The sequence below is a fragment of the Cupressus sempervirens genome, chromosome 5, assembly GCF_028749045.1.
Source record: "Cupressus sempervirens isolate cs-2001-9-10 chromosome 5, ASM2874904v1, whole genome shotgun sequence".
NCBI classification, from domain to species: domain Eukaryota; kingdom Viridiplantae; phylum Streptophyta; class Pinopsida; order Cupressales; family Cupressaceae; genus Cupressus; species Cupressus sempervirens.
In genome coordinates this window covers 814195073-814206920 of record NC_143122.1, presented here as the reverse complement: position 1 = coordinate 814206920, position 11848 = coordinate 814195073, and positions in this window count along the sequence as shown.

Here is an 11848-nt window from a genome sequence, read left to right as displayed (position 1 = left end):
TTAGTTCTTTATATTCTATTCTTTATTATTATTGATAGTACTATTATGGAAGAATTTAGTGTTTCTATCATTATTTGTTAACAAGTTTTTTTTCTAGATTTCTATTCCCAAAATATTTCTTCTTTTGGCAATATAGTTTCTAGGTTTAGTAAAAGATCCTTTTCTTTTGCATATTTGATATTGTCTAATCTTTCTTTTATGATTTTTTTTATTTAATATTTTTCAGTTCTTCTTCTGTATCTAACTTTTCTTTGAATATGTTTAATTATGTTTCATTCCATCTTAGTATATGCTTTCTTTTAACATTTTTAATTTTGATATGAAACAAAATATTTTAGATCCTTCATAGTGCCCTTTTGAGAACAATTATTTTATTTTATTAATTTCATAAACTTCTCATCTTGTAATCACATGTTTTCACATTTGAAGGGATTTTTGGATGATTTATGTTGTTCAAAAATTTTGAGTTAGACAAGAAAGTGATCCGAGTCTGTATTTTGGAGGATCATGGCTTGCACAACATGATCAAAATCACTGAGTTCTCCTTCAAATAATAATCTATCAAGTCTTTCTACTATTTTACAAAAGTCTTTTCTTCTATTATGCTAAGTATATAAACCATTTGTAGGTGCAAAATCAATCAAATGATCTTTAGTGATCCAATTATTAGAATATTTCACAACTTGGGAGGTTAATTGAGATCCTCCAAATTTTTCTTCTAAACTTAAAATAGCATTTAAATCCCCTCCTATCAAGATTTTTTTTGAGAGGTATCTATTTATAAAGGTACTGATATCATTCCAAAGAGCTCTCTTACTAGTTGTCGGAGTAGCTCCATATATGTTGATAATGTTAAATGTAGGTTTTGTTTATAATTTTTTTATTCTCCCACTCATCTAATTGTTATCACTGATCAACTATCCATCTGGTGTATTCAATTGTTCTTGTATCTCATATGATTCCAATTCCTTCTAAAGCTCTCTCAAATTGAATCAAGTCAATTTTCCAAATCCCTAGTTTCTTATTTAGCATAGCTCTCTCTTTCTCACTTAATTTTATTTCCTATAGTAATATTAATTATGATTCAAATAAGGTTAGATTTTTCTTTAAAAATATTTTTTTCTTAGGGCCATTTAAGCCCCTAACATTCCAAGTTATTTTCTTCATTTCCCTATGAGAAGAAGCTTCCCCTTCCCAAGTTCAAGAATTTCATGAATCTTTTTGTAGTTTTTTGCTTTCCTAGTTTCTGTTCTTAATTGTGCAAGAGTTTTTTTTACCTCTCTTTTAATTTAATTTAGCACAACATAGAGCTTTTATACCTTCCATGTTACATGCTAGTCCATGAGACTCAATGTTATCTTTGGCATTAGTTATATTGTGTTTGATTTGTTCCTCTACTTTTTCTTCCTCTTCTTTTGCTAATTCTCTAAATATCTTACTACATATATTGTTATTTCCTTGCTCAGTCATTTCCTTAGCTATTCCTAATGTTTGGATATTATGTTGTGGTGACAAATTTTGATTATGGTTCAAATTTTCTTTAACTCCAAATTCCTCCCAAGATTATTTAGTGTTTTATTTATTGTTGTGTCTACTTAGAAGATTTTTATTTGAATTATTATGTGCCCTATTATTATATATGTAAGATACCACATCCAAGGAGATAATTTTCCATTCATGTTCTCCTTTCTCTCTTAGACTATCTTCTCATTTACATGATTCAAAAGGGTCTTTCCCATTTTGAGAAGTTTTCCAAAACTTGTATGATTTATTATTTCTTTCTTTGGACATTTTTCTACAAGTTATGTTCCTTGTTCGATTGAGCTTCTCTATCATGTCCCCTTTTCAAATAATTAAAAAATAATAATCTTTGCTAAGGTAGGCAGGCCCAAGAAAGTGAAGTTTCGGAAAAAGGGGGTTAATCTTTAGAAACCGTTGGACTAATAAATGAAAATTATTATTAAAATATGTTTCATTAACCTCTCTTGGATGTGAGTTACGGTTATGCCCTCTTTTAAGGGGTTTGGAGGCATTTTGGGCTGATTCCAGAACTTGATTTTTGCTCATTTCTTTGTTATTCTTCAGAGGCTGCCAAACCTGTGGAGAAGGAGACTCAAGAACGGGAGTTTGCAAGTTTCCAGGGAGACCCAATAATGGGAGTTTGCAAGTTTATAGCAAGGATAAGGATGGGAGTTTGAAGCCATTCCATGTGCATGCTCATACAGAGTTTTCCTTTGTGCTGAACAGTGCAGATTTGTGGGTTTTTGGGTGTGTTTTTTGTATGAATTTGGTGTTTTCAGTTGAGTATTTCATATCAGTTTGGGTTGCTGCTGTATTTAAGATTTTAAGGTGTTAAAATAGAGCTGAATATATGTATTGGGACATGATTAAACTTCTGAGATAGATTATTTGTTTTTTTGTGGTGTTTCTGGGCATTTTTGTGTTAATTTCAGGAGCCCGATGAGCATAGTTTTTGTCCTACATTTGTGAACTGTTGTGTAAAGGCTATACGGATCTAGAAATGTCATTTTTTAGGCTGCTATGCTGCTGAAATTTCTGTAAAAATGTCTATTTTCAGATTTATTAATAATTTGTGAAGTTGTGAAGCTTTTGGCACTATTTTCAGCATACCCGATTTGGGGTTTCTTGAGAAATTTGGTGGATCTTTGTGATATTAGTTGTTTGATCTTAAAGATCTGATTAGAGGTGTGAAATATCATATAAAATCAAAAAAGGGACATTTCAGTGGTATCAGAGCCATGATCTTGCCAGCCTGAGGGTTTGTAGAAGTTTGCATGTCAGTTTTGACAACTACCCAGATTTTGCATGTCAGTTTTGACAACTACCCAGATCTTGCATGTCAGTTTTGACAACTACCCAAATTTTGCATGTTAGTTTTGACACTATCCAAATCTTGCATGTCAATTTTGACAGCTACCCAGATCTTGCATGTCAATTTTGACAACTACCCAGATCTTGCATGTCAGTTTTGACAACTACTCAGATCTTGCATGTCATAATTTATGGTTGCATGTTGCTTCCAATCAGTTGGATGTCAAAATTTATGGTTACATTCTACTTATAATCATTTGCATGTTAGTTCTTGGTGATTTTTTTGGTTGCATGTTGCTTCTAATCAGCTGCATGTCAAAATTTATGGTTGCATGCAACTAAGTGAAAGAGAAAAGAGATATTTACAGCGAGAAAAGAATAAAGAAATTTTGATCAAACCTCCAGTTGAAAGTAAGAGTATAAAATCTAGGGAAGGAAAAAGTATGGCTAATATAGATGATATGGCAAAGAAATTCTTCCAAGACATCCAAAATACTCAGAAGCAAACAGTGGATAGTTTGGCAGAAACTAGAGAGGCTTTACAAATATTGACAGAAAAACTACAAGGAGTGGCATCTATTAATGAGAAAGGAAGCGCTTTAGAGGAGCCAAGAAATCTGAAATTCACACCATCTAAATCAACCAAAACTATTTTCTTGCTTGCAGATGAGCCACCAGTACCAAATCCAACCATTAATCCTGTGGAAGAGGTTACATGTAACTTGATTACATTAAGAGCTACTTACAATGGCTTAGATGATGACTTTTGTAGTTCGGTTCCTTTTAGAGAATATGTAGATATGATGAACACTTTGATGCCCAAGAAAGAGTACAGAAGGGAGCATGACATAAGTGGAAGAGAGCTATAAAATAAAATAAGCAAGTTTATAGCACCTACTTTTGATGGAACAAATAAAATTTCAGCTAGAGCATGGCTACAAAAATTACAGACCTTTTTCACACTTAACCCCCTGAAGGAGAGTGATGCTATTCAAATTGCAAGTCTACACTTGAAAGATGCAGCCTATGATTGGTGGTATCATGGAATGACTACTCAAGGTCATGATCAAGTAACTACATTTGATGATTTTAGTCAAAGAGTGATAGATAGATTTGACCTCAAGGATGATGATTATGAGGATGTTGTTGTGCATGATGGTGAGATACCTAGTAGAGATGAGCAGACATTCAACATTCATGATTTTTCTGAGAGAGAGTACCAGGCACAGTTAGATGCTTCATCACATGAGGTTGAGGCTAGTAGTACTTCACATGATTTATCCCACCAATTGAAGATGAGGGAAGACAGTATTGTGACTACATTATATCATCATGACAGGTATGTGGAGTTAGTTGGTATTGGTCATATTACTTAGGTGAGGAGTTTGCTTGAGTTATTAGCTGATTCTAGTTTACAGATATGGACTCGAGATTGTTATATTGGCATTTGGGATTTAGTTGACAGTAGATCTTTAACACATTTTGCTAGCAGTGTTTGTTTGGGTGCTATCATGGATTTGATTAGCAGATTGCACAGTGTTGTCTTTTCTTGTGCTAGCAGCTTGTTCGATGTTGGTATTAGTTTTTATACACCGGTGTTGGGCTTTGTTCATATATCCAGTCAACCATACTTGCTGGAATGTGTTGATGATCTTTCATATTTGGCAGTGTGTACAAATGAGTCCCAGGATCATATTGGCATTGATGACATCCAAGAGGATGCAGTGGGCAGTTTTGAAGACTTAGTTTCCTTGGGTATAGAGGAGTTGGACATCAATGCTAATTTTTTTTATACTCTGTATGTTGATATGAGCTTTAGATTTGATTCACAGGATATGGATGGTAATACTCTAGAGACTAGTAACTTTGAGGATACTCCTTTAGACAGTGCATCAAAGGAGGTTTGTAGGAGACAGTCAAGCCAGTGCCATCATGTGTCTAATCAGTTGAGAGTTAGTGACCGAGACATTGCTATCACTTGCCAGCATTTCAATGCTGCTCGTTAGTTGTTAATAGTTTATGGATGGGGTTCTCCTACTAGTGATGAGCAGGAAGGCAGTTATCTTTCCTTGACAGAGATTCACTCTTTATGGGAGGCTATTCAGAATTTGAGACAAAATTATATGCATTTGGTAGCCGACAGAGATTATCTTATGGAGTGGGGCAGTACAGCATATGATGCATTTTTGGCCAAGGAAGATGAGGTGAGTGAGCTTATTGAGTAGCTTGAGGTGACTTCTGAGATTCTTGAGAGTACACAGTTGGCTTTCAAGGAGTCATAGTTTTATTTGGCTAAGATGACCATGGAGTTAGAGTGACTATAGTCTTTACCTGATTCTATACAGTCACAAGGTGTGGTGTTTGGCGATCTGAGGATGTCCATGGCTGAGATTGTCAGAGACAGTGGAGATGGGGATGCATCCATCCTTGATACTAACATTGGCATATCAGGTTCATTCCCACTAGAGTCAGGTTTAGTTGAGTTGGGTGCTGTAGCAGATTTTTGTGGTATGCCTGACATGGTGGTGACCTCTAGCACTAATGGCACAAAGACTAGAGATGATGTATCAAAGACCATGTGTGATGTTGGTGAGCCGATAGTTGGCATGGTTCCTGCTAGTAATACTACTCCCTTGGTGATGTCTTTAGAGGTAGTAGTCAATTCCAACTTGGTTAGTGATCGATTGCAATTAGTTACATCTAGATTGCAGTCTGAGCCACTAACTGAGATTGGCGCATTCTATCAGCATTACATTGTGAGGTATGCTCATCAATTTACCTTTGATGACCATGTTGATGAGATGATGATACAGATATGTACTTTGGTTCCTAGTGCTTATCGTCAGTTATGGGATAGTTTGATGCCTCGGGATGAGAGTTGTGATGGGCAAAACATGGTGATAGGTTCTGTAGTTGATGGCTTGATAATATGTGACTTAGAGCAGGAGTTTGGGAGTGATGCTTCAGTGGGTGTTGTTATTGATTCTACTCCTTTGGCTATGACATCTCCTGACTTAGCTAGTGATCAGTCATAGTGGGTTGTATCACTTGTTCATGGTGAGTTGTTGACTGAGGTTGGTTTTTCTAATCAACATTATATTGTAGGGTATGTACATCAGTTAGCATTTGATCCTTGTTTTGAGGAGTTGATGGTAGGAAAATTTGGTTTGGATTCCATTTCTTACTCTTTATCTTGTAATGTCTTTTCACCATCAGCAGTGCATGGGAGTTATGGTTATGAGATAGTGGTCGGTGATTTGTAGAGTTGTGTTGACTACAGGAGTTGTACAATGTGTGGATTCTCCATACTTGGTACAGTTTCATTTGAGAGCGTTCACTATTGTTGCAGAGTTGGATTGTACATTCCGTATACGCTAGTGGGATGCGTTGATGGTATTTACTGTGTTGGTAGTTTGATTTGTCCACTTTACTTGGGTTTTGATGTTCTAAGAGTTTGTGTCTCATGGGTTTTTGACTGTGGTAGTGGTGATTTTGGAGTTTGGTTGAGCTATAATTGTCAGTTTGATTATGGATTCCTCTTGGTCATATTGCAGAGGATATTGCAGGAGCCTATGTTAATTGGTAGTAGTATAGTTCATGACTACATTTGGGATCTAGGTGGATTGATTGGTTTATTGTTCAGCCATTGCTTGAGGACAAGCAATGTTTGGGAGGGGATGACTTTTCATGTCCCCTTTTCAAATAATTAAAAAATAATAATCTTTGCTAAGGCAGGCAGGCCTAAGAAAGTGAAGTTTCAGAAAAAGGGGGTTAATCTTTAGAAACCGTTGGACTAATAAATGAAAATTATTATTAAAATATGTTTCATTAACCTCTCTTGGATGTGAGTTATGGTTATGCCCTCTTTTAAGGGGTTTGGAGGCATTTTGGGCTAATTCCAAAACTTGATTTTTGCTCATTTCTTTGTTATTCTTCAGAGGCTGCCAAACCTGTGGAGAAGGAGACCCAAGAACGGGAGTTTGCAGGCTTCCAAGGAGACCCAAGAACAGGAGTTTGCAGGTTTCTAGGAAGGCTAAGGATAGGAGTTTGAATCCATTCCATGTGCATGCTCATACAGAGTTTGCCTTTGTGCTAAATAGTGCAGATTTGTGGGTTTTCGGGTGTGTTTTTTGTATGAGTTTGGTGTTTTCAGTTGAGTATTTCATATCAGTTTGGGTTGCTGCTGTATTTTAGACTTTAAGGTGTTAAAATAGAGCTGAATATATGTATTGAGATGTGATTAAACTTTTGAGATAGATTATTAGTGTTTTTGTGGTGTTTCTGGGCATTTTTGTGTTAATTTCAGGAGCCCAATGACGATAGTTTTTGTCCTACATTTGTGAACTATTGTGTAAAGGCTATACAGATCTATAAATGTCATTTTGTAGGCTGTTATTCTGCTGAAATTTCTATAAAATTTTTCATTTTCAGATTTATTAATAATTTGTGAAGTTGTGAAGCTTTTGGCACTATTTTCAGCATACCCGATTTGGGGTTTCTTGAGAAATTTGGTGGATCTTTGTGATATTAGTTGTTTGATCTTAAAGATCTGATTAGAGGTGTGAAATATCATATAAAATCAGAAAGGGGGCATTTCATTCTCTGTATGTCATGTTATATTAGCCATTGAATTAGGAGGAAACGCTTAATTTCCTTCCTTATTTGAGGTTGTATTATAGTTTGTCTAATTCTAATAACTCTCTTTATAATTATTTATTATCTAATTCCCCCCCTTCCTTAGTCTATTGATCTTTATAAGCATTTACTTTTTCTCCTTGATTTGAGTAATTTACATTCATGTTTCCTCTTTCTAGATCTAAATCTTGAGATTCATTTTCTATCAATTCAACAATCTTCGCTTCCAAACTATTCAAATCAGGCGTGAGATTATGATTCTTGTGCCCTTCCTCCCATAGGGTAATTTGATCACTAATATGATTTTGTATTAATAAAATATCACGAGTAAGCATTTTTTTTTATCAAGATATTTTTTATATCTTCAATAAATAATCTTTTCTTAGTACAATGTTCACACTATTGTAAGGCTTCCATATATAATGCTAAGTTAGAAATATTGATATGATTTTCTTTCAAATTTTTAAAACCTTTATGTGACTTGATTTCTATGTTAAGAGGAGATTTTTTCATAGTTGATACATTATCCCAAAGTTCCCCTTCTTAGATTTCTTGATTAAAATCTACCTCTTCTCTCTATTTAAAAGCATTTCTCTTGTTCAACTCCATCTCTATTTTTTCCACATATATTTTGAGGTATTATTTCTATTATAATTTTAATTCCTAATAAATATCATGGGAAACTTTTATCTCAGGTATGAATATTTAGAAACGTATTATGGAGATTATTTTATTTAATAATATTTATTATACAAACTTCATATCCTTAAATTTTAAGGTTATAAATGGATATATTAGTAATTAGTTTAATAAGCTTCATATTAGATATTTTAAAATTTAAATTGATGAGCATTCTAATGTTAGTGTGTATGTTAGATCTTGTTTATATTCCTATTAGTTCTCCCACTAATGGTCCAATATGCTTGATAATTTTTATGCGGTCTATTTCTATAAAAATGACTTTGTTTCTATTCAAATATGAGCTAAGCATTTATGACCTTCTAATTCACTAAAATTGTGTTCCCAACTTATGAATTTAATTGAATACCCTTTGAAAAAACAAACTAAAACCAAAAGAAAGTGTTTCTTGATAGACTCTTTTTTACAATGGATATAAAATAATCTATTAGAGATAAAGGAAATGCTTACTTGTGGACCATAGAAATCATCCAGCCATCTGATCATCTTGAGGTTTTTAGAAATGGTACCATTCCAATAAGCATATAAGCCAAAATTTCACAATCTAACAAACAATCTTCAGTTGCTTGATTACTAATGAGTATTTCTTTTATCTTTTTGATTCAAATGTTGCCATCTAGGAGTGGTAGGGAAGTAAGATGGAGGAATTCAATAGTTTTGATGAGATAAATAAGGCGATACTGACCTAATGAGAGATGAAGCAGTCAAAATATTGAATGGCCTAGATTGACAATGGGGATGGATATAGGGTTTAGGGTTAGGTTGATCTCTTAAGTGGGATTGAGGGAAAAAATTCTTATTGGGGTCTTTATATTTATTGATATGAAGAGATTTAGGGTTATCATACGTATGTTTATTCCTTCCACTTATTGTAATCTAGTCATTCTGATTAGGTCACATGTGTATTTGGATTTTGAAAAAAGATATTTCTAATGCTTCAGTTTAATGGATAGATCTATTCCTGGAATAGTTTGCATTGCAGATCTAGGTCCCCCTTTTGAAATTTGGCCATACTCATCTATATTATGTAGAAGATCAAATTGTTTTGAGGTTTCTAGAGTAGCTTTTCTTGTATATTTAGTTTTTTATTAATAAGGCTTCTGTGATGTCTCGACTTACATTGGTGTTTTGAGCACATTTTTTGATATTTTATTGTATAAATGTTTGAATTCGTGAATTTTATCTTTTTTGCATGAAAAGTAGAGCTTGCCATTATAAAATCCAAATTCATTAGCACTATGTTGTTTTCTGATTATGAAATTGCTACTTCTGTAGGGTTGAATTCGCTGCCACGAAATCTCCCGTCGTTTCTTGGTTATCTTGTATGTTTACTAAATTCTCCCCTGATGATATTTGCATTAGATGATTTCCAATTTTGATGTGGTTGGTTTGGAATTTTTGGGAGGCCAAAAACACTTCACCTCTAGAGAAAGTTTTAAGCCTGCTGGAGGTCGCAATTAGCGCCTAGGAAATATATACCCATCTATTACTATTGTTACCCCTCCTCTGTTTCCTAATTTAGATGTCTTTTTAAATAAATATATTATCGTGTTCCCCTTTTCCTGTTTGTCGCTTCCTAGGTGTGGAAAAAATATCCAAATCTGCCCAATCGGACTATGAAACTGAATGCAATTGTGAATGTCAATGCAAATATAAGGGAACAAATTGTTCGCAATGTGATCTAAATGGAATGGTCACTGAGACTTGAAACAAATGCAAAATGATGAATCCAATGAAAAATCACATGGAGAAAAATTGTTTGAGATGATTTGTTGAAGCCAAATTATTGAAGACATTAGGGAGCAGGCCATTTTATAGATAATTGTTGACATTAGGGAGCAGGCCATTTTATAGATAATTGTTGGTCATTTTTGCATATGAACTTAGAAATTGATTTTTATTTGATTTTTGGGTGCCTGAAAATACGTTTTAATTTCATCAATTTTTAACAATGTTGGTTTTTGAGTAATTTTTACATTATCTCATTTTGTGCCATCTATTTTTCATTTCTATTTCTTTGTAGATTTTTTGGTCATGGATATTATTGTTATGAAAGAATTTAGCTTTTGGATCCCTGTTTGTTGACCAATTTTCTATAGATTTTCATTTCCAAAAGATTTCTTCATTTCCTAATATAGATTCTTGTTTTAGTAAAACATCCTTTTTTTTCCATAATTGATATTATCTAATCCTTCTATTATGATTTTTGTATTTAAATTGTTTTGTTCTTCTTCTATATCTAACTTTTCTTTGAATATGCTGTTGAAGTGTGTTTCATTCCATCTTAGTATGTTTTCTTTACAAAATTTTAATTTTGATATGAAACATAACATTCTAGATCCTTTATAGTGCCCTTCTAACCAAAATTGTTTTATTAGTGTCATAAACTTCTCATCCTGGAACCACATTTTTTCACATTTCAAGTGGTTTTTGGATGATTTCTATTGTTCATTAATTTCTAGTCTAGCAGGAAAGTGATTTGAGTCCACATTTGGGAGGATCAAGGCTTGCACAACATGATCTAAATCACTAAGTTCTCCTTTAAATAAGAATCTATCAAGTTTTCATTTTTTTTGGTTTTTTTTTTAATTTGAAAAATGTATTTTTTTTCCTATTAAATATAAGATGATAAAAAAATTAGAACTGGAGAGTTTACAGAGTATCAACAAAGAGGCCTAGCCTCCATCCGACAACAGAGTAACAAATCTACAATAACATCAAAACATGAGGAACAACCAACTAATGTAAAACATCAAAATGAACATCCATCCAGGCAGTCCAATCGAGCGGACCCTCCATCCAAACAATGTTTTTGCGCTCTTGAATTTGAGTTAACATGAATAGCTCTCCTTTTCTAGCATTAACATTCTTCCTGATCTCCCTATTTAGTCTTTTACACGCTTGATCAAAAGCATGCAGATCATCCAACGTTCTTCTCCATTAATATCCATGTTTCAGCTCATAGTTGAAGAAGGTAACATGACCATCTTCTAGGAATCTCTTAAACTCGTCTTTCTCAATCAAGATAGTGGCCTAAACCTGCAAGAAAATTTTTAAATGTGTGAGTTTTTGAAAAAACTCAGTAAGAACCCTCGGCTTACCTTGGTACCTCTCCTTATTCCTACATTTCCAGATCTACCAAAGGAAGTTAGAGGAAAACATATTCCAAAAAATATTTGAATCCTTAAGAAGACCAGAGATATGATCAGTAACAATGTCAATAATAGTAATATAATAGGATAAATAATACCAAATATTTTCAAAATCTCTTTAGCAAAAATATAGTCAAATAAAATGTGTCTACTAGTATCAGGAAGCTTGCATAGGCTACACATGATCTCTTTTAATGGGAAGCCTATCCAACATAACAAGCCATTTAAAACATTTAATTTTTGGTTCAATAGGAGATTTCCATATGTAATCAAAATATTTTTTCCAAACACCAACTTCAAAAGAAGAGTAGCAAACATTATTAACATGCACAATGATATCTTTATTCTGATCAATAATTCTATAAATATTCTTAGATTTAAGGCTAGCCATGACAACTCCATCTAGCCATTTACATTTAAGATGCCTATGAGAATCAACAAAACAAACATTGGGCATACCCTTAGAGGCTTGAATAATCATATTGTAAGTCTTCTTTTGTTAATCAGGGATGTCATAGTTCCTTTTCAGC